Raw genomic sequence first — 23,335 nt, forward strand, 5'->3', positions numbered from 1 at the left:
AGTACACGAACGTGTTTTCAAATAGCAAAGGAATAATTAACGTGTTTTTCTATTCGGTTGCCAGAAGAGCGCACGCGTGTGTGTGTGGGTATGTGTTGGAGAGTGTTTGGTAGAAATGTCAAACGAGAGACAGGTACACCTTACTTTTAGTTTTAGAGATTTCTGCTCTCACTCGCTATTCCAAACGTGCGAAACACCAATACCAACACAATTATCTTTGCACGACTTCAGCGCAATGCTTAGCGTGAAGTTGTGTGGGTGCCAGAAAAAGGACCTTTTTCATTTCTTATTTGTTTGCTTTTCTCTTGCTTATAAAAATGGTTTATGTTCGTTTTCACGTTTGCTTTGACTTGATTTTGGTTTGTTAAATTTAGCTGCTTAAGCTTTCACAGCACCACATAACATCAGCACTGCAGCACAATTTCCCAGTTCTACGGGATTTAACGCATACCAAAGCACTTCGTATATACATACGTATGTATGTATACACATACATATTTCACAAATAAGCACAATGTACCATCCGTTTGCTGTTTTTTTTGTTTAGTTATGCAAATATGTAAAATTAAATTTTATTTTAATTTAGTTTTTGCTTTTGAAAATTTCTTTTTTAAACGCTCATATCTATTTTGTTACAAAACTTGGGCGTGTGGTAATAATTTCACTGAAATTTCTCCTTTTTACACTTTACACTTTTATCTACTTACTCCGGTCTACCTTCGGTAATTGGCAGTTGCTGTCTGCCTTATGCGAAGCGCAAAGTCAGCTAGCATGGAATTTTTGCGATTTACCAGTATTTTTGGGTTGAAGTTCCAACGGCAGTTTCACGAATTTGTGCCTTCGTTGAATTGCTGCTTCGCTGGTAAAAGGGGAGAACACCAACACTAACACCAACACTTTTATCACAATTTTGTTTTTGTTTTTTTTAATAATTCTTTTGTTGTTGGTTTTTTTGTAAAACTATATTTTTTTATCAATTTTGCTGATTATTCGCGTTCGTTGTTGGAATTTTTCTCCGATAGATTTGCCTGGTGGCGCCTTATGGCTTTGGGTTGTTCAATGGGCGAATCGTAAATGTATTAAATCTCGAAAACGAAAACCTGCAAGAAATTAGAGAAGGCGCGCATTAGAAAAGTTCATAACTTAATGCTTAGAGTGCTTGAACTTTGCGAAATAAAATAAATTTTAATTGGAGCTGTGCGTTTTGGGGCATCAGGATAAAAGAAAAAATAAAATGCAAGTACTCGCACCTATTTAGTGTAGAAGATCTTTGGTGCACTAGAAACTATTGTTTAAACGTTGTTAGTGCATAATTTTTTATCTCAGCCTTATTCTTAACTCATCCATGCTTACAAACCACAGCTTGGCCATATAAAAATGGTCTTGAAATACTTTTAACTTATGGTAGCAGCCAATATAGAGTTGAAATGAAAGAATGTTGGTAACAAATTCAATGTAAAAGCCATGCAATAATCATTATTGGCTACAACTACAACACAGCGCGACGACAACAGCGGCACCAACGCATTTAGTATATTTGAGGTATGCAAGTATTAGGGTGTCCCTTATTTAACATGACTCAGATCGAATAGCTGCACCACAAAAAGTTAGTAATGTTTGTATGAATTAAGCGGGGATTGCCCTAATTGCTTTTAAATGTATGAAAACATTTATTTGAAGCGATTTTTCAATTTAATTTATTTATAATTTGGGAAAAAATTGTTCGTCTTGATGTTACGTTGTTTAAATTTTTCCCAAATTATTAAATAAGTTGTTAATTTTTATTTGAAACCAAAATAAAGTTATCCAACTCAGAGAAAACTAATTCAGAAGTTATGCTTTTCAGACAAATTAAAAAAAAAAATTGTATGGTGTTGATTTTCCGACAGGGCTTTTGTTGTTGTTGGGTTAACAGCGCTGTCCTCAAAGTTCTCTAGCGGAAGTCCAAGGAGAATGACATTTGTATCATTGGGTTGCTGCTGCTAGAGGCCTAGGCTCCACATTACTTACTGTTACTAGTACAATATGCTGTTGTTGTTGTTGTTGTTGTAGCAGTAGTACAATATGCTGGCAATGAGTTTTGAGTTCGAAAACAAGAAAAAGCCTAAAAAATGTTTGTGATTGTAGTAGCGTAGGTGCGAAGAGAAAAAAATTTAAATTCAGGTGTGGACATGCGATTATTGAATACAAAAACAAAACCACATTAACAGCAATATAACGGCACTCTAATGTTTTTGAGTTTACCCAGCCTGTAGTAGCAATATAAAAGTTTAATCTGTACTGAACGAAGTTTAACCAGAGTGGTCCGTGTCTCCCTTCGTAGTCTACTTTCCTTTTCTTTCCTTTACTGCAAGAGTTACATAGTGTATATCGATAACGGGGTTCACCGGACGCGACCAAGCCAAGGTGTTTTTCGACTCAGTGTGACTTAGGTTTCCGGCCTCATTATGCTTATCTGGATCACACGGGTGAGTGGATAGGTGCCGGAACTCATTACAATGTTTGTGTAGATGTTTCACTATCCCACTTGGAGGCGGGGCTAGATCAAGCAGTTGCTTGAGTGGTGTCCAGGTTTGTGACGATTCAGCCAAAACCTTCTGCTCAGCATTTGATTATGCTTTTTTATGTTGATCCATTCAGTAATTTCAGTCGCTTGACTTATCCTGTGTGTTTGTCTCCTTTGTTCGTCTATTGTCACGCATTTTTTGTTGTTGCTTCGTATTTGTTTCGGTTTTTGTGCAGCAGTTTAACATGTTTCAATATTTATTCAGATGTAGTATTGTTTGTTCGTTCATTATTCTGCTGCCGAATGTTTTTTGTTTGGAAATTTCCATGTTTTCAAGCACGTTCAGGCGTCTGCTTTTTCCTTTCATGTAGAGGACTGTGGTGGTGTGGTGATTTCTATATATGTTGCTTTTTCAGTATATGCATGCGCAGTTCCATGGGGGGGCGGACTTTATTTTGTATTGACTGTAATGAAATATATAATACTAATCTACATAGCAGGTTCTTATCACAAAACGGCTTTTTACTAATTTTAAATTTTTCTTGCTTTTTTACGTTCTAGGGGGGGAGGGACTTTTTTTTTTTTAAATATACTTATATAGTGATAATGTAAAAAAGCAAGACACATTAAAAATTAGTAAAAGTCCGTTTTGTGATAAGAAACTACTATGTAGATTAGTATTATATATTTCACTACAGTCCCCCCCCCCCCCCCTGGAACCGAGCATGTGGTATATGTCATTTTGATCGAAACCTAAGCACTTTTCTCTTCATTCTTCTGCTCTCTCTTGTAGTGATAAGCATACTCCCCGAATGTTTGGGGACTGTCATCGATGTGGATGGTCTTGTGCCGAATGTTGAGCCTTTACTTTTCAAAAAAAAGGCACCATTAAGGTACTAGTCCTACCATCCCGGGAACGATTTCATATGCCCACATTGAACCTTGTATGCCTTCCAACCCCCTCATACCCTGAGAAAGTTGGGTTCGCTATGGCCTCACCTGCTAAATAAACAGTATCGCTTTGGGTAAACAACCTCATATAATTTGTTTGGAGAAGATATGAGTTGCTCGGGCTAAGTGAAAAAAAAAAAAACAATTTCAATTTCAGAGAGTAGTCAGCCGCCGGAAAAAAAACTTTATGCCAGCTGATTACTTTCTAAATTTTGACATATCGAAGTGCCATACCAAGAGCAATACTTTCACGAATTTTAATAGAGAAATACCATGTAAAAAATTTTGAAAGTGTTATTTTTCATATACATAGTATGTAGATATAAACTTTGAAATCTGAAAAAATATTTTGTTTTCTGTTTTCATACGAACCACTCCGTGTGACTTTTTAAGAGCTTGCATAAAACGTGCAGCTTTAACTTCGGGGAGAAGCTCAGCCCAAATCTTCTACGAGTCATATCGGGTCAGATTACTAATGTTTTATATATAGTTAGTACATTTGGAAGACAATTTTTGTAGGGAATTCCATTTCTTGTATGTATCTTTGTTAAAAATTTAAATTTTCTACAAGCAGTGGGGCGTATTCATAGTCGGAATTTAGTAGGTACTTAAAACTTGTTGCAGTTTTTTGACAGCCCATATGATATTTTTTCAAAAAGTTTTTAGTACTTATGTTTGTCTATGAACATGCCCCATAACTTTTGTAAAAAGCTCTAAATAAATATAAATAAATGTAAGGCGCGATAACCTCCGAAGAGATCTAAGGCCGAGCTTTCCCTACAAATTGGCCGGACGGGACCTACATGTTTTATGCCGACTCCGAACGGCATCTGCAAGGCAGATGAGTTTTCACTGAGAGCTTTTCATGGCAGAAATAAACCCGCCGAGGGGCGTCCTCGCTTATAAAAATTGTATTCTAATTGAAAAACCTTATTTCTAAAATTTTGAATTTGCTTTGCCCGGGGTGCGAACCCAGGGCATACGGTGTGATAGGCGGAGCACGCTACCATCACACCACGGTGGCCGCCAAGCTCTAAAACCACATATAATTTTATAAGGAAAATACATCGTCCTTGTGGCTACATTTACTGTTAAAATTTATAATATTATTGTTTGCTGTGATTACATATTGTTTTTGAAGTTTTAAACGAAAAAGCTCGGAGGAGCCTTGTAATAAACTAACTTGGTAAATAAAGGACACCCTAGTTTGAAAGTATTTTTGTATGTATGTACCTAATACCTAAGATATTGGGAGCAAACAAGCAATAATGAAGTAAATATGTAGGTTGTATTTGCTTTTTTGGTTTGATGTGCTGGCTCAATGGTTTTGGTCACTGTTGGACTTAGTCAATTGCACAAACTGCAACGTCAGAGTCAAAGCTGTAATGCCAGTAACAACAAAAAGAGCAACAGCAGCAGCAACAACCAAAACGTCAACGACTTTAACGGGCCTGGTCCAGCAGACCAGATTTGGTTTGACGCGAGCCAATGCCTTTTTTATGGAGTCTGTTGGCGCTGACATTTTGTTGATTCTTATTATCTCTATGTTCCTCTTCTTCTTCCAGGTATGTATATAGAAATCTTTGTATGTACATATGTATGTATGTGTTTATGCTGCTAAGACTGGCAGTTATTGTTGACTTGGCACCAATATTTTTTTGCCTTTATGAAATGGTTGTTGTCCCGTCTGTTTGCTGTTGTCATTTTGCTGTACAGGATTTGTTGTTTTTATTGCTGTTGTGCTGCTGCCGCGTTTTTTTTTTTCTTATTGCTCTGATAGTTATTGGTTATTGTTGGAATCTGGCCGTTGGGAGATTTTTATGTGTGTGCTTGAAAACCGGTTCTTACATTTCTTTGCTGTAGACCAGACGTTGTTATTGTTGTTGGTTTAGACTTTTCGCTGTTGTGGTCACTATTTTGTCTCGTTACTTACAGTCATTTGCCGATTTGATTTGATCAGATTTGATAATTATTTTTGAAACCGCATGAGAATGTATGTACAGTATGTCTGGATATTCGTAAGCTTTCGTGCACGAACTTCTTAAAGACAGTGCACACCCACACATATACACTAAATATCCTGCTCACATACACTCGCACTTTAGCTCAAAATTTTCATAGTTACTTTCTTGGATACTTGATTGCTTAAATAATAATTACTTTGTATATCTCGCTTTAACTGTATTTCGTTAAGAATAATTTCCAAATATGTATACGGCCAGAGCATTCTAGATCCGCACGCTTTTAACACAAAAACATAATTTTTTTTTTACTCCACACATACAAAAACGGAAACTGCATTAATGTCCGGGAAAAACTAGTCGCAACGGCATCTGAAAACGAACTGAAATCGAAACAGCAAATTGATGTGCCTTCAGCTCCAAAAGGCAGGTATCTTCTGGCAAGTGCACAAGCGTTTCATTGGACGATGCCATACGAAGTAGTGGCGAGAAATCGTGAGCATGCAAGAGCACAGCCATTAACTGGGGGTTTGCTAAAATCAAGCCAATGGTTAGTCGCACAGTGAGTCGAGTCGAGTAGGCTAGAGAGCGAAATGAAGTATACGTGATGAACTTCGTTCGCATGAAATAGTGGGAAATTCTAATTTGTTAGCTAAGCAAGAATATATCAATAAGGTACATTTTTTAACAGCTTATATTGGACTTGTTTGTACCTTACGGCAGTAATAAATTAAACTAATAAAAAAAGAAAAAAAGTCGCTGTAAATTATTTCATATCTATTTAATATTTCAATTGATATTATGTATTTACCTAACTTCGTGATAAACACGCAAATAACTGTAAATATGTACATACATGTCTATATATTTACCATAAATGTATTGTACATTGTTATCATACATTTACTCTTATCATACAAAAAATACTGAAAATTTTCCATTGCTTTGCTGCCACTCCATCAAATCAAAAATATTTTTATAATTACATTTGAATATACACAAACCAAGTAAAACATTTGTACTTATATGTATATCTCTGTTATAAATATTTTTAAATAATCAAATTCAGCAAATCTGAATTTGATAACTATAGCCTGAAAAGTATTTGTCCAAATCACGGTTGCCACGGCCTGTTTTCATTTGGGACCAAAATTTGTCGAAAAAAAGAACCAAATTTCAAAAAAAAAAGGACCAAAATTTGTTTTCATTTATTGGTATACAAACAATGTAGTAATCAACAACTCAAAAAGTACAAAACAACATGACGTTACAAACAAACAAAAAGTGCTTCAATTAAAATTGATGATGATAATTAAATACATTTTACCACATATGGGCATATTTTTCAGTCTTATACACATATGTATATATTTAAAAACTTAAAGCATATATAAGCATATGTGCTGGCCTACATCGACAAAAACGTATAATAATAACAGTTTTTCTAGCACCAGCCTATGTCTTTCACCGACCGAATGTAATGAGAACCTGGGTTTTGCGTACAAAGTTCTTTGGCTGACATTATGTGGTTGATTGAAATAAACTCCAATTTATTGCGTAATTTGGTTTTAATAAAGACAATTCTGTGGCCGCCGAACTATGTGACAGATTCAGTAAATCATATACAAAACCAAGCAGTTCTTCAAAAAACTTTTCGTTCATACCATTTCTATAAAAGCTTAAAAATATTAATGTAAGGTGCGATAACCTCCGAAGAGATCTATGGCCGAGCTTCTCTTTAATAGTATAATTTTGGTGTAAAGTGGTCGATAGAGACATGAACTTCCCTATATTAATATTAGATATCAGTGTCGATTGGGAAAAATACTGGCGTACTTCATGTTATTGACAATTTACAATATTGCTGTCAAAACGGTTTTATTGCTCCCCGAAAAACTAGGTTTTTGCTGATTTATATAAGCCGACAATAGTACTTTCAATGTTAATATTTACAAATTTGGTTTTCATGGTATTTGCCAAAAATGAAAGAAAGAAATTGAGATATTTAAATGTTAAAACAGAGTTGGACAAAATTTATTCGAATAACGAACAAAAGATGAATTATTAACTAATAAAAATAACGTTTTTTTATTAAAAAAAAATTTTTTGTGATGACGAATAAATTCTTTTTCTTGTCATTCGAATAATAAATACGAAAATAAACTATTATATATATATATATATTTTCCTTCAGTTAAAATACAAACTTATCTTGTTCCCTTCATATTTAAATGAGCAGACTGTGAGATTTTCGATTGAAAAGTTTTTCGAACATAAAAGTATCTACCGAAATTTTATTCGGAAAAAACAAATTTTCATTCGAACAATTATTTAAATAAAATTTTATTCGAATAATGCCCTACTCTATTCGCGTTAATTTCTTTGTTAATAGTCTTGATATTTGAGAAACTGCATATACCAAACCGCTCTAATAATATTCACACAGTTCTGGAAATTTGCATACTAGTACCTTATGGGACTATTTTCCGGAACGTACCGGATAAATGTCTGGCAAAGGCCTATCAACATCAATAAAACTCCCCAAGTCCCTGACGCAGTCTACCTATCGCTACAAGAGAAAGAAGAAGAGAAATGAAATGGAAAGATTGTATATGGCAATCAGTGGTTTTCTGTTTATAGAAAAAAAAAAAAATAGATGAATCTGTTGAATCGAGAAATTGTAACGGGTGGCTTGATTTATGACAATATTCAACTACTCATTTCGTAAATTAAATATCTTAAACAGCTGTTTATCGATATTTAAAACAAATCTAAAAACTTTCAAAATATTTTAAACAATAAAATAAATTATGAGGTTTGAAAATTATTATTTTGTGATAATTTTTATTATGACACTTTTTCATAATCGCAATTTTTGGTACTTATGCAAAATCTCGCCAGCAGAAATTTGTAGCTGCTCTCAAAACTAAAAGTCATTTCACTTTCTACATTCTCCCCACATTGCAATTTTTTCGACATCACGCACGCTTTTTTGTGATGACTTGAAATAACTTGAGCAAATTTTCAACATCGCTAGTGAAGCTTTAAGGGCCAATTAATGGTGGCTTATAACCATAAAACCATAACCAGATAAAACACCTGATCGAACCTACCTTATGGAAAGCAATGTAATTGATTAATGGTGACATACCATAACGCTAACGCCATAACCATGCCATAGCCAACCAATTGGTTTTTGGTTTCTCGCCATATCCATAACCTAAAAATATTTCAGCTGGTGAATTTAATAACTTTTTGTAGATTTTATTCATTGTTTTGGATACGTTATGACCACGAGAATTTTTTTTTTTGTAGAATATGTTTGTAATTTTTTGCGTTTTATTCATTTTTATGAAATTTTCACGATTTTTAGGTTAAGGCACCTTTAATCGATCACATTGGAGATGGTTATGAATATGGGTATGGTTACGACTATGGCGTTAGGGTTAAGGAAGTTTAATTGGCTCTTTAAAGTTATTTGACAAAGTGGTTTTCTGCTACTACACAACTCCAGATTTCGAAAGTGTATTCAAAATTTTAAGCATACTTTTCGGAAAAAAAACAAAAAAATTTTTAAAGTTTTTTTTTTGTAATTTTTCAGTTTTTCGAGATTTTTCGAATTTTGCCATTTTTTTTTCTCATAAAAAACTTCAATCAATTCTGCAATCATCCCCACCAATCCCGGAGTGGACCGATTTTTTTTTTTTTTTAATGAAAAAAAAAAATTTTAAAATTTTGTTGTATTTTTTCCGAAAAGTACATTTAAAAACAAATTAAAAAAAAAGATCCCAAACGGTAAATTTTTGAAAAAGTTATAGCATTTAAAGAAAAACACATCGGTTTTCAACTCAAAATAAGTTATGAATTTAAAAAAAAAAACGGTGTTTTTTTCAAAATGCTATAACTTTTTCAAAAATTGACCGTTTGGGATCTTTTTTTTTTAAATTTGTTTCTAAATATACTTTTCGGAAAAAATACAAAAAAAAAAATTTAAAGTTTTTTTTTCAATTAAAAACAAAAAAAAAAAATCGGCCCACTCCGGGATTAGTGGGGATGATTGCAGAATTGATTGAGGTTTTTTATGAGAAAAAAAATGGCGAAATTCGAAAAATCTCGAAAAACTGAAAAATTACAAAAAAAAAACTTTAAAATTTTTTTTGTATTTTTCCCGAAAAGCACATTTAAAAACAAATTAAAAAAAAATCCCAAACGGTCAATTTTTGAAAAAGTTATAGAATTTTGAAAACAAAAACGGTGTTTTTTTTAAAATTCATAACTTTTTTTGAGTTGGATGAAAACATTTGAAAAAATTCTGAAAAACGTCTTTCGTAAGCTAGAAAAAGAAGAAAAACTTTCAGCCGATTCTAAAGGGGTCGGGTTCAAAATTGGTCGAAATGGGATGGAATACCCCATATACACGTACATATTGAGGTTTTTTTTCGCAAAGAGACTATTTCTACTGTCACATAGTGTAATAAGAACTTTTCTATTAGTAACTTAAAGGTTTGTCTCTCCGATCAAAACATTTTTTGTGAGCAAAACTTTTGTTTAAAGTGCCGATAAATTTAAAAGTTCACATGAAAAACGGGCCCTAATTATTCTTATCACTTCTTGAATTTTAATTTGGCCCTTTTATAAAACTTTCACTAAATTTTCAGAACTATATTTTTGGATCAAAATGTATTTTGATGTGGCAACCGTGCTGTAAGTTAAAAAACTTGTATAACTCTGCTCTCTACTGGTTACTTTTCTTATCGCAGGTGGGTGTTTCTCTCGCCATATTTCTCTTATAGTCATCGTCTGATTATCTTTCAAATTCTTGTGTTTTGTTTATACATTTTTTCACATCAACGTTTCGATTCCATAGTGTATCGCTTACCAATTTCAACCAACTACATGCATATGTATGTAGTTACATTAAAAATGTGTGTGCCATCTTTTAACAGCCATTGGAATGTATCCCTGTTTATGGGCGTGTGGGTGGTGGTTGATTTCCCAGTTTGTTTGCAAGATCCCGATTGAAATTTTTATGTTTTGTGACATTCTTTTGATTGCGGTCTCGTTAAGTAGTATGTGACCTGGTGGGAGTACACGCTTAAACACCATGCATATGCTATACAAATGTATGTATGTATTTATTTATGCATGTATACAGCTACATATATAATTTATTCCTGCCCGTTGATGGAGTTTGATATACATAAATATTAAATTCACAAACATTTCCTGACATGAGACAACACGATACTTTTTATTTGTATACTTGAGATGCACGCTGTAAACTTTCCCTTAAAAAAACTGCAAATAAAATTTACAAAAAGTGTCTCTGCCCCTGCTTTTACGGTAATTGCTTCTGATTGAAAGTGCAAAAGGTACAAATTGAAGTATCCGTTCGAAAATTAGCACCAGCACGACTGAAATTATTTTTTTATCGTGTCTTAGAGGTACATATGTAGTTTTTCTTTTCCCTTTTCTTCTTTTTTCTCTTTTTCTTCTTCCTTTTCATTTTGGGGGCGTGTTATAGATGTTGATGGTCCTGTGTCGGTACCACGGTACGAGCTTGATTCAAGGGATTCTAGGGAGTGGGGGGGATGCCTAAAAGGTTTCATGTGGTCATACCAAATCGTTCCCGAGATGGTCGGTGCTTGTTACAGGAACGTACCGGATCTGCATCCGGAAAAGGATCATCAACAACGATAACACTCCCCAAGGCCTTCGTGGAGTGTCCTTATCGCTACAACAACAACATCGTTATTGGTGTTCGGCGGTCTCCTCCGTCGTAACACCCTAAAGCATACCTATTAACCAAATCAATAGTCAAGCCAGTGCAGATAGTCCCACTTGTATAAACCCATTGACACGACCATGGCATGCTAACAGGAACCCCAGTCTGAGATTAAATCTGTAGTTTGAATTTTCTAACATAAACTACCGTTCTGGATGTACCCGTACATTACCCTGTCGTTGACATTCCTTCCTTCTTACAACCCCCAATAACCGACACCTATTTTTCAACAATCCTCCCTCCACATCATCATCGGTTGCTAATTCATCATCCAGCAATGGTATGCTTGCACTCCTTCCAACCTGAAGGGAACAGGACGCTGTATTACCACCAGGTCGAGAGGGGGGCTACAATATAAATATGCGAAATAAGGGTGAAGTTATCTCAAAGTGTGGTGGTGGTGAAAAAAGTTTATTAGCGCCAAGTTCAAGTTTTGATGCCTCAAATCAATGTTTTGACGAAAGCTTTTGAAAATGAGGACGCCTATTGGCAAAGGGCCCCTTTTTGGACGTCTTGTATCTAAGATCTTTAACACAAACATATGTAGTAAAAGTATTTCAAGTAGTAAATGGTTGGTTGGGCCAGGGCTGGAAACTCGCAGAGGAAATGGGTGACCGTTTTTCTGCAATATTTTTTTGCTGCACGCACTGCACACTTCGTTGAAGGTTAATCTCATTATCTCTGCATATGGGCCAAATGGCTAGTATCCTGTGATTGTGACTGTCATTACAAATATATTTTTCCCAGATAATTTTAGTACATTCTCATTTTTTATGGTTGAATAGCGGTTTTCCTGAAATGGGCCAGAATGTCACTATTTTAGCGCTCGATATACCGCAACTGCGTCATTGATGTCCAACGAGTTAGCACTGTATTACAGTTAATGACCGCCTTAGAGGACGTAAGTGGTGAGTCCAGAGCTATGAGTGCTGTTTGGCTATCTGAGCATATGCATACCCCTGAACCGTATACAGAGTTCCTTCACAGGAAGCAACATGCCTTCTTTATTCTTAGTTGTTCAGCTGAGTTTCGAAGACGGCTTGAGAGTGCGACTTCAAGGTATTCGGAGAATATCCGGGCTCCAACACCGCAGTCCTTTTTGGACCCGTCAGTGTATTTTATTTGAATAGATACCATGGATTAAAGTAATTTTTGCAAAGTACAAACAATTGCATGCACCAACTGAATTCTACAAAACGTTATAGGAATCAAAAGAAATATGCAATAAAAAGAGTAATTTCAAACTCAATTTAGCTGAAATTCAATACGTTTGTATGTATGTAAATAAGTATTATTGTCGGTATTTATGTACGGTATTATTTTAGACAAAACCAAATAAATTGATCATTGCGATAGAAAGGCAGCTGACGTTTTTTTTTGTATTACATACATATTTTTTTGGTGAACACGTGGTGCTAGACTTGCTACTAGGGCTGGGCAGGAGCTATGCCTGCATGTTTGGCGTTAGCACAGCTGGCCAAAAACCACCTCAACCAGCAATGGCCTACTTAGTCTAACCATCCAATCGCAGCCAATTGCAGCCAACAACGAAGCAAATAAAATCCAAATAAATAAAAGCTCAAAATGATAGTAAATACGCTCACAAATGAAAAAACAAAAACAAAAATCTTTACTTTATTTACTCCCTGCTATGTATATTTGTTTGTTTGTGTGTATGTATGTATGTAGAATAAATGTATGTACATATATGTGTACGTGCTATTTTGCCACTCTAAGCCAAAAGGCAAACGTAGTGAAATTCAGTTTTTTATTTTTTATACTCAGTTGAGCAGAGCTCACAGAGTATATTAACTTTGATTGGATAACGGTTGGTTGTACAGGTATAAAGGACTCGAGATAGATATAGACTTCCATATATCAAAATCATCAGTATCGAAAAAAAATTCGATTGAGCCATGTCCGTCCGTCCGTCCGTCTGTCCGTTAACACGATAACTTGAGTAAATTTCCAGGTATCTTGATGAAATTTGGTATGTAGATTCCTGGGCACTCATCTCAGATCGCTATTTAAAATGAACGATATCGGATAATAACCACGCCCACTTTTTCGATATCGAAAATTTCGAAAAATCGAAAAATTGCGATAATTCATTACCAAATACGGATTAATCGATGAAACTTGGTAGTTGAGTTGAACCTATGACGCAGAATAGAAAAATAGTAAAATTTTGGACAATGGGCGTGGCACCGCCCACTTTTAAAAGAAGGTAATTTAGAAGTTTTGCAAGCTGTAATTTGGCAGTCGTTGAAGATATCATGATGAAATTTGGCAGGAACGTTACTCTTATTACTATATGTCTGCTTAATAAAAATTAGCAAAATCGGATAACGACCACGCCCACTTTATACAAAAAATATTTTTTAAATTCAAATTTTAAAAGAAAAGTTAATATCTTTACAGTATATAAGTAAATTATGTCAACATTCAACTCCAGTAATGATATTTTGCAACAAAATACAAAAATAAAAGAAAATTTCAAAATGGGCGTGGCTCCTTTTTCATTTAATTTGTCTAGGATAATTTTAATGCCATAAGTCGAACAAAAATTTACCAATCCTTGTGAAATTTGGTAGAGGCTTTGATTCTAGGGCAATAACTGTTTTCTGTGAAAAAGGGCGAAATCGGTTGAAGCCACGCCCAGTTTTTATACACAGTCATTCGTCTGTCCTTCCGCTCGGCCGTTAACACGATAACTTGTGCAAAAATCGATATATCTTTACTAAACTCAGTTCACGTACTTATCTGATCTCACTTTGTATTGGTGTAAAAAATGGCCGAAATCCGATTATGAACACGCCCACTTTTTCGATATCGAAAATTACGAAAAATTAAAAAAATGCCATAATTATATACCAAATACGAAAAAGGGATGAAACATGGTAATTGTATTGGTCTATTGACGCAAAATATAACTTTAGAAAAAAACTTGGTAAAATGGGTGTGCCACCTACCATATTAAGTAGAAGAAAATGAAAAAGTTTTGCAGGGCGAAATCAAAAGCCCTTGGAATCTTGGAAGGAATACTGTTCGTGGTATTACATATATAAATAAACTAGCGGTACCCGACAGATGATGTTCTGGATCACCCTGGTCCACATTTTGGTCGATATCTCGAAAACGCCTTCACATATACAACTAAGGGCCACTCCCTTTTAAAACCCTCATTAATACCTTTAAGATGATACCGATATCGTACAAACACATTCTAGAGTCACCCCTGGTCCACGTTTATGGCGATATCTCGAAAATGCGTCCACATATAGAGCTAAGGCCCACTTCTTTTTAAAATACTCATTAACACCTTTCATTTGATACCCATATAGTACAAAAAAATTCTAGAGTCACCCCTGGACCACCTTTATGGCGATATCTCGAAAAGGCATCCACCTATAGAACTAAGGCCCACGCCCTCTTAAAATACTCATTAACACCTTTCATTTGATATTCATATCGGACAAACAAATTCTAGAGTCACCTCTGGTCCATCTTTATGGCGATATCTCGAAAAGGCGTCCATCTATAGAACTTAGGCCCACACCCTTTTAAAATACTCATTAACACCTTTCATTTGATACCCATATAGTACAAACAAATTCTATAGTCACCCCTGGTCCACCTTTATGGCGATATCTCGAAAAGGCGTCCACATATAGAACTAAGGCCCACGCCCTCTTAAAATACTCATTAACACCTTTCATTTGATATTCATATCGGACAAACAAATTCTAGAGTCACCTCTGGTCCATCTTTATGGCGATATCTCGAAAAGGCGTCCATCTATAGAACTTAGGCCCACACCCTTTTAAAATACTCATTAACACCTTTCATTTGATACCCATATAGTACAAACAAATTCTATAGTCACCCCTGGTCGTCCTTTATGGCGATATCTCGAAAAGGCGTCCACATATAGAACTAAGGCCCACGCCCTCTTAAAATACTCATTAACACCTTTCATTTGATATTCATATCGGACAAACAAATTCTAGAGTCACCTCTGGTCCATCTTTATGGCGATATCTCGAAAAGGCGTCCATCTATAGAACTTAGGCCCACACCCTTTTAAAATACTCATTAACACCTTTCATTTGATACCCATATAGTACAAACAAATTCTAGAGTCACCCCTGGTCCACCTTTATGGCGATATCCCTAAATGGCGTCCATCTATAGAACTATGGCCCACTTCCTTTAAAATACTCTTTAATACCTTTCATTTGATACACATGTCATACAAACACATGCCAGGGTTACCCTAGATTCATTTTGCTAAATGGTGATTTTCCCTTATGTTGTCACCATAGCTCTCAACTGAGTATGTAATGTTCGGTTACACCCGAACTTAGCCTTCCTTACTTGTTATTTTCTCATTTTTGTGCTGTTCTGTAAATCTTAATTTCCGCTTTTTTGTTGATATTTTCTTTTAAAACTCAATGGAATTTAATAAATTTATATAACCGGTGGTCGGAAGTTAAGTAAATACCTTGGTATGTATATCGGTTTGTTGTGTGTTTTTGCGTCTGTTCATTTGCTTCCGTAAGGGGGGTCAACACAATGCCGTGCTATGCAAATAAATAAAATGATTTTTTATTACATTTCTCACTCTATTACAATTGTTCTTGTTGTGATTTTTACTAAAGTGTGTTATGTGAATTATTAATTTGTTTCTCATTTCATATTTTATAGCAACCCTGCAAAAAATCGTGCGACTGGTTCCTAAAAAGAGCGGTCTGCGATTGATCTCTTTTGTCCTTTCTAGTCCCTTTTGGATATAGTTGGGACTATACAGTCTGAACGTTTTTGTAGCCGATTTTAGCCGACAGTAAAAAATCGGCAACGAAATACCGAGCGTAAAAAACCATTACGAAACTGCGTTACTTCTAAGAAGCCAAGCCATACTGGCAACGGCCAATATCACTGTTTAGGCCCGAAGCCTAAATTCCTATTAACTCGTGGCACCCTAATATGACTACGTTATCGACCACTAGTTCGCCCACATGCATGTATATGTGTACATATGTAGGGTTGGGTTGTCCGTACACATATACATACATGCCGGTGCAACTGTGTGGGGAAGCTTCCCCTTAAAACCGGAGACTTTTCACGCGGTTGAACGGTTGTCCTCGACAAGGCAACTGTCTACTTTTCCAGCGATCGTTGAGCGAACTACAGCCATAGCAGTCCCGAGTAGCCCTGTCACATTTTTCATTTGTAAAAAGGTAAATTATTTTGTTTCAAGTACATTATCACTTTAATAAAGGTATTATTATAACGAGAAATATCTCGCTTCTACTAGTACCTAGGACCTACCTAATTACTTTCTAACTTTTAGTATTATTACTTCATGTAAGTACTGTTTTCAATAAAACCGTTTAACTTAAAATTTTTTTTTATTATTTTATTTTATATCGCCTATTATTTCTCATTCTATTAGGTCATTTAGTGACTCATTATTACAAGGACTCTTTCCTGACAATTTGTTACAATCTAACTCCTCAATACATAATCATTCCAAAGACTTTACTCGACTCAGCACCACGTATGCTTGTCCCTCCTCGATCTCCAAAGTTTTTTGATGTCACTTCTACCGGACTGTATGTAATGTTTGTTCCAAATATGAGCCTAATCAATCCACAAATACAATTTTTGAATATCTCGATCCTTGTGCCACCTAGCGGCGATTTTTCACATGTAGCTTTCTATTCATGTATGTATTATGGGTTCCAAATATGAGCCTAATCAATCCACAAATACGATTTTTGAATATATCGATCCTTGCGCCACCTAGCGGCGATTTTTTCACGTGTCGCTTTCTATTCATGTATGTATTATGTGTTCCAAATATTAACCAAATCGGACCACAAATACGATTTTTTTACATATTTCGATGCACCTATCGGAGATTTTTTTCTTATTATTGCATTGTCATCGAGTTCTGAACTATATTCCAAGTTTGAAGCTTGTATATTATCGGGAAGTTACTAAAATTTTAATTACAAAATTCGTGTCGGCCGACCGGCCGGCCGCTACACAGAGTCAAGCTTAATAAAATCGTTTAAACACAAAGCAGTGCTATATATATATTTTTTTTTAATTTAAACACTATTTCTGAAAATTTAGTCCTTTTCGTATAGTTGGTATATGCACATGTATGTATGTATGTATGTGAATGTGTGAAACTAGGAATTTCCGTGATTAAATCGATCTCGGTTTTCTACTTCATTATCTTTTTGTTCGTTATTTTGGCATTATCGCTACGTACGAAATAAGAAGCCGCTGACAGAAAACTGGTCAGCCGCAGCAGTAATGGAAATATTTAATTAAATTTCATTTCAATGTGAAAGTGAAGTAAGAAAATAAAAAATGCGCCAAAAAACAACAACCTCGATTAAACAAAAAATTTAAGTGCGATAGTATACGAAATGTCTGTGTGTGTATATATTTATCCCGGAGTGAATGAGCCAACGCTAAATAACAACAACAACTTGCACGTTTATTTATGGGTTAATATGTCTGTATGTCAGAGTGACCCGCTTTGATGAACCACCAACAACGGCGGAGGCGCGTAACTTGCTTGCATTGTGTTGCAATGTTGAAATGGCAAATACAACAAAAATAGCAAAAACAACAACTACAAAAGTCACTCATAAAATGTTAGTTTGTACAATAACGATGGCCACGAAAAATCACTTTCATTCATAAATGAAATGCAATGGGAAAATAAATTTAGCGTACGAAAGGAAAGATGACAACAACAAAACAAACCAGTTAAGTGAAGGTAAATTAAATATTTAGAACAACAAGAACAAAAAGATGCACTAATTACAATTAAATAAAGTGAACAAGTTATTTACTTAGCAAAAGTTTTTATTGTTGGATATGAATTTAATGGACACAACGTCCAACTTTATCAAGACAATGATCAACTGTATTACAAAATCTCTTAGGTATTTAGATTAATGTACTAATCAGTCCCAAGTCGGCGGCCGCCATGGTGTGATGGTAACGTACTCCCCCTACCACAACAAAGATCCTGGGTTCACGCCCCGGGCAAAGCAACATCGAAACTTAAGAAACAAGTTCTTTCAAAGAAAAGAAAGTTTTTGTAAGCGGCGTCGCCTTCGGCAATGATCTGGCAAGCACTGCGGGTGTATTTATGCCATGAAAAGCTTCTCAGTGAAAACTCAACTGCATCGCAGATGCCGTTCGGAGTCGGCATAAAACAAAACATGTAGGTCTCGTCCCGCCAATTTGTAGAAAAAATTAAAAGGAGCACGACACAAATCGGAAGAGAAGCTTGGCCTAAAATCTCTTCGGAGGTTATCGCGCGTTACATTTGTTTATTTATACTTATCAATTCCAAGTACATCAAATCTTCGAGAAGCCGGGAATGGTACATTCGAATAGAAGAGCGAGCGTATGCTGATGATTTTAATACAATTGGTCTTAACAAAGGCGCCGACAGTTCTGCCTTCTTTAACTTGCATAGAGAGCCATAAAAGTGGGTATTGCATGAACTCTGAGCAGACGAAGTGCCTGCTGCCATTATACAAACAGTGGGTGTTTTTACGCGGGCCTAGCAGCGTTATAGCTGACAGATATGAATTCGAAACTATGAAGCATTTTGTGTATTTGAGAACCAATGTTAACGGAGAACGTGTATTGCTAACAAATACTTCTTTGGATTAATTAGGCGTTTCAGAAGATATGCCGAATCACATTATGTAACACTCTAAGGGCAACGAGCAGCGCTGGCGGCTATCAGTGGCACTCTTAGAACAACACCAACATTGGCATTAAATTTGGTGTATAAAATTCAGTGGATATTGTAAGCAATGCGTACGCAGCTTGGACTCTGGCACTCCAGCATTTTTGCGAAATTTGACTTCGTCTCAAACTGGACGGACTGATGTGTGCCGACATCTGCTCCTTGTGCAAGCATCAAATTAGTCATTCGCCCGGAACTGGACTAGATAGAAGGACTCCTCTGGGACAATGGACTAGTTATCTAGTTAGTGGATGAGTCAAAGTTGGAAAGGATTTTGTATCAGGAGCTAGGTACAAACCGCAATATCAAGCTGGGTGATCACAAAAGTGTCTTCCGAATGGCGATTAAGAATGCGAGAATGAATTCTTCTTCTTGTAGCTACAAAGACAATGCCCGAAAATTTTGGGGAGTGCTATCGATGTTGATGCTCCTTTGTACATATACGTTCCGGTAACAAGCACCATTAAGGTACTACCCGACCTTCGTGGAGACGATTCGATATGACCACATTCTAGGCCATACGAGGACGTAATGGATGGCAAGCTGGCTACCGAAGTGATTTCGTTAACCATGCTCATCTATCAAAAGTGATTGTGTTTCTGCGAGACTCTGTCCAATGGGCGTTCATGTGGTACTTCAAAAATTTACTGCTGCAGCTACTTAGAATATTTCTAGGTGAAATCATCATCATCATGATGCTTGACTGTCAAACTCTTGCAAAAACAAGAAAAAAATATTAACATGTCGGTTATAAGTAGCTCAATCTTGTCATAAGTGGTATTACAACGGACCTGCCTGGTGTCCATGTGATCATCGGGGTAGCCAGGTAGCTAGCTACCAGTCAATCTAAGTCTCTCTGACAAGAAAATAATAATAATCGGAATACTGATCTTCCTGAGTAATATTTTTGCCTATGGCAGTCGGATCTAAGAAGTTGGGGCCAACCATAAAAAGCATTAACAAACTGTCAATGGTCTTGCTATGCTTTCCATGGAAGGCACGCAAATGGAAAGTCTCATCGTGCCTGTTCTGGTATATACCGCGAAATAATGGAGAGATGAGATTAATCGTGGAGTACTCGAGTGAATATTCTATGGCATATTTATGGCAATTTTCGTAATACCCACGCCGAGTATCTAAAGAAATTTGATGATAAGCCGTATGAGCTTTTCGCAGAGATGAACACAGCATAGCGAACTAAAACCCAACAGCTTCGTTGGCTTGTTCTTGAGCAAAGGCGCTCGAGCTAACATGGTACTCCTTTCGAGGTAAGCCTTTCGCACCAGGAGTAGATCACCATTCAGCTGCAAAAAGTATGTGAGGGAAATTGCATCTGCCTTTCCTGCAAAAAAATACGATTAAACTAGGATGGGTCCGGAAGGAGTGGTAAAGGAATATGCGACTTAAGCCAGTTTTAATCATTTGATATGCGTTGGAGTGATACCAGGTGAGGATGAGCAATTGTAACTGTTTATGCCTGAACGAATAGTGTGAGACTGGTCCTGTTTTTACACCAACGGATACTGTCGGGCAGATCTTCTTTGTGCGCCTGCGGGCACTGTCGCACAAGTCCTCTTACTACCCTTACGAAAATTCTTAACGATTTTATAATCTTTTTTTTTAACTTTAATACAATATTTAAAATTTTGTTTGTATTCAATTGTAGAAAAATAAAACAAAAACAAGTTCTGCCATGTCCATTACATTTTCTGTATGTCAACCTTTGCCCTCACAAGCAGGGCATTGTAAAAAAAACTTGGATGTGTGATCGATCAATAAATTTTTCAAAAATATCGAAGTTTCCAACCATGCACTGCACCCACCCCCGCTAAAAAACTACTGAATTTAACAAATTTTTATGGAAAATGGTTAGCTATTCAAAATTTAACTCATTTCAGAATAAGAAACGTACCAATATTAAAAGTTTATGTTCTGTTGTTGTTGTTGTTGTTGATAAGGAGTGTTATCGATGTTGATGGTCCTTTGCCGGATGCAGATCCGGTACGTTGCGGTACCAAGCCCGACCACATGCGGCCTTCTTGGCCATATCGCCCTCCCATCCCCTACATCCATGAGGAGTTCGGGGTCGCCAGAGCTTCGGCAGTTAATGAAACAGGATTCGCCACGGATAGGTGAGGTTGACAACTGGGTTTGGAGAAGCTATATATTGCGCTGGCAACCTGAAACGGTTGCGCTACACAACCCCTTGAATCTGGTATTTTAGTCGCCTCATACGACAGGCATACCTACCGCGGGTATATTCTGACCACCTAACCCGCTGGGGCAATTTTATGTTCTCATAATAAAGTGTGTACGGACTTACGCATTTTCTTCACAAATGTACATATGTATGTATGTATTTATAAGTGTTAAACTGGCCAATAAAAGACTGAGCCGCTAAATGACTAAAAAATGATAAGAAAAAACTTCATAATAAGAAAAAAGTATTTCGTGTGAAAAACTTGTTTTGAAAATAAACCAAAAGTCTCAAACCAAGGCGCATGCACAAATACATATCTACATACATACATACATATCTAGGTGCATTCACGCAAATTTACCAACCAACTTTACCGGCAGATACTTAAAGGCAAGTTTGAATTTGTGTGAATATGTATATTCAAATTTCTTACATAAAAGCGAAAAGCTATCCACCAGCTTGCAGTAAAATTATGAAAATTTTGTATCTTTTGGTACTTACATAAATACCTACACACCTACTTTGTGGCATATTTCTGTACAACTGTGTGTCTGTATGTATGCACATGTTGCTACTTAACGAAAGTAAATACAACTGGAAATGCCAACAATTATTTTTCTTACACCCAAAAAATCATATTTACGCTGGGCTATGCTTGTTGCAGTTTTTTTTCTTTGCCCAGCTTCTTTACCTGTGTGGCCCTGTGTGGCTATTAAAACTGCGAATAGCCCATGCCGCACTCAACGTTCAACACAAACGCTTTTGCTTTCTGCGATTTGTCTGTGTGTTGCTGTTGTTGCCGCTGTTGTTAATTGATGGAATTATATGAAGATGCAACGACAACAACACGGCAACATCTTGAATTATACAGTTACATATATATGGGGTATTCCATCCCATTTCGACCAATTTTGAACCCGACCCCTTTAGAATTGGCTGAAAGTTTTTCATCTTTTTCTAGCTTATGAAAGACGTTTTTCAGAAGTTTTTCAACTTTTTTCATCCAACTCAAAAAAAGTTATGAATTTAAAAAAAAAAACACCGTTTTTGTTTTCAAAATGCTATAACCTTTTCAAAAATTGACCGTTTGGGATCTTTTTTTTTTAAATTTGTTTTTAAATGTACTTTTCGGAAAAAATACAAAAAAATGTTTAAAGTTTTTTTTTTGTAATTTTACAGTTTTTCGAGATTTTTCGAATTTCGCCATTTTTTTTTTCTCATAAAAAACTTCAATCAATTCTGCAATCATCCCCACTAATACCGGAGTGGGCCGATTTTTTTTTTTTTATTTAATTGAAAAAAAAAAACTTTAAAAATTTTTTTGTATTTTTTCCGAAAAGTACATTTAAAAACAAATTAAAAAAAAAAGATCCCAAACGGTCAATTTTTGAAAAAGTTATAGCATTTTGAAAACAAAAACGGTGTTTTTTTTTTTTAATTCATAACTTTTTTTGAGTTGGATGAAAAAATTTGAAAAAATTCTGAAAAACGTCTTTCGTAAGCTAGAAAAAGAAGAAAAACTCTCAGCCAATTCTAAAGGGGTCGGGTTCAAAATTGGTCGAAATGGGATGGAATACCCCATATGTACATAAATCCACTTTCTTCAATGTGAAAAAAAAAAAACAACAAAGATAAGAACTTTTTAGCTACATATTCACTTTCCGTAGCATTTTTGCAAGCGTTTTGAAAGCTTCATATTAAGTGCATCGGAAATATGTGAGAAAAGAAGATGAATTGTTAAATCTATTTTAGTTGTTTATATATAAAAATTTTTGTGATCCTTGCCAAAGAGCACACTTGCAAGTTACAAGGGTAACGATTATATTTTTGGCATTCGTTTAGGTTGAGCTGGTCGATCAATAAAGACCTCACCTATACTGAATGTGTCCATAGTGTTACCAGAAATTGTTTGACTACCAAACGGAAGAACCCCAATCAGTTGCTAGCAATAATGTTATGGAATAACTCCATCTTCTAGGGCCTAACTTAATTGCTGCCTCGAGATCTGGCAACTTTGCTGCCCCTACAAACTGGAAACTTAACCTGGAGAGCGTAGGACACGAACACAGAACGTGCTCAACCGTTTATTCCTGCAGCTCGCACTTCCTACAACTGCTGTTACTGACGAGGCCTAACTTAGAAG

At 35.8% G+C, this 23,335-nt stretch overlaps 2 protein-coding genes across 23 annotated transcripts in view; one reads left to right on the forward strand and one right to left on the reverse strand.

Annotated features, from left to right (window-relative positions):
- The window catches only part of Prosap (prosap), a 163,285-nt gene extending 157,479 nt beyond the window's left edge, over nt 1-5,806 (reverse strand). For 5 of the 19 annotated variants that reach the window (XM_067770864.1, XM_067770879.1, XM_067770877.1 and 2 more), the window contains exons 1-2: nt 5,618-5,806; nt 145-1,100 (exon numbers count right to left, since the gene is read on the reverse strand). The gene's annotated coding sequence lies outside the window, so the exon portion shown is untranslated. Of the gene's footprint in view, nt 1-144; nt 1,101-5,305 lie in introns of all 19 variants that reach the window. The other 14 variants (XM_067770868.1, XM_067770867.1, XM_067770861.1 and 11 more) reach the window with 10 other exon arrangements.
- Synj (synaptojanin) overlaps nt 1-23,335 on the forward strand; it is a 566,615-nt gene that overhangs the window by 222,271 nt on the left and 321,009 nt on the right. The window lies entirely within an intron of this gene.

The sequence above is a fragment of the Eurosta solidaginis genome, chromosome 3, assembly GCF_040869045.1.
Source record: "Eurosta solidaginis isolate ZX-2024a chromosome 3, ASM4086904v1, whole genome shotgun sequence".
Lineage (NCBI taxonomy): Eukaryota > Metazoa > Arthropoda > Insecta > Diptera > Tephritidae > Eurosta > Eurosta solidaginis.